This window comes from Austrofundulus limnaeus, unplaced genomic scaffold (assembly GCF_001266775.1).
Source record: "Austrofundulus limnaeus strain Quisiro unplaced genomic scaffold, Austrofundulus_limnaeus-1.0 Scaffold1, whole genome shotgun sequence".
Lineage (NCBI taxonomy): Eukaryota > Metazoa > Chordata > Actinopteri > Cyprinodontiformes > Rivulidae > Austrofundulus > Austrofundulus limnaeus.
The window spans coordinates 8,761,496-8,762,608 of NW_013952403.1; positions in this window are offsets into that span (position 1 = coordinate 8,761,496).

Consider the following 1,113-nt stretch of genomic DNA (forward strand, 5'->3'; position numbering starts at 1 on the left):
GTGTGTGTGTGTGTGTGTGTGTGTGTGTGTGTGTGTGTGTGTCCCAGCACCTCTCCATCCCGGATCAAAAAAGCACCTGACAGGAGGTTCCTCCTCCGGCAGCCTGACAGTGGGAGGTGTCCTGAGGAGGTGGAGCAGCTGACTCTGCAGGAGGCACCGTTTAAAGGAGCTGAGGAGGAGGAGGAGGAGGAGGAGGGGAYTCAGAGGGTCGGAWCGTGCGCTGCGCCTCGGAACTCGGATTTTAACTGTGACCAGGGTGAAGCATCCCTCCTGCTCCAGAGAAACTTGAAGCCGTGTTCTGTTCTGTTTTGTTTTTGTCGCTCAGAAGGCCAGCCAGGAGTGAAACGCTTGGATCATGTGCGGTAAGAGTGGTTTCTCATGGCTCATTCTCACATTTACAGAAGTTTTATTTGGAGGGATCACGCGCTGCCGTGGATAGATGAAAGCAGAAAGTCGTTTGTAAAATAAATACATAAAAATGTAAAAGAGAGCTCACTTGATGTATAATAAAGGCACGATGAAAATTAAAATAAAAAAAAACTCGACATTGTCTGTGGATTCCGGATGAGCTTTACGCACAAAGCGCTACGTGTCAGCGATTCCACGCCAGTTTAGTTAAGGACAAGGAAGTTCTCCGTGCCAGGTTGGGTTTAAAGTGTCGTTTATCAGCTCCTGATCACTGATTGTGAAGCGCCAATCATTCAGCTCTCTCGCTCCAAGTCAATCTTTAACCCTTCACCAGGACGCAGGCCGAGTTTTGCCGCGCCCTGAACTGTACCCACCTCTGTGGACCGCTGCGACGCTGCGCGCAATGTGCGCCCCGTATATGGCCAGCCGTGTGCCTGCAGGAGCATATACACAGGCAAACACACAGTGCTGTTCACAACACTTTTAGGAAACACACATTACTGCCATCTGCCATCCCCTCCCTTTGTAGCTATAATCTGCAAAAACCGGTTTGTCCACATTTTTGCTCTGGAGATATGCGTTGTAATTGTTAACAGAATATATGTTTTGTCCTAATTTGTAAATCATATCACTATTCCTCTTTTCAGAGAGTTTAAGTCATGTCTCTCTCTCTCTCTCTCTCTCTCTCTCTCTCTCTCTCTCTCT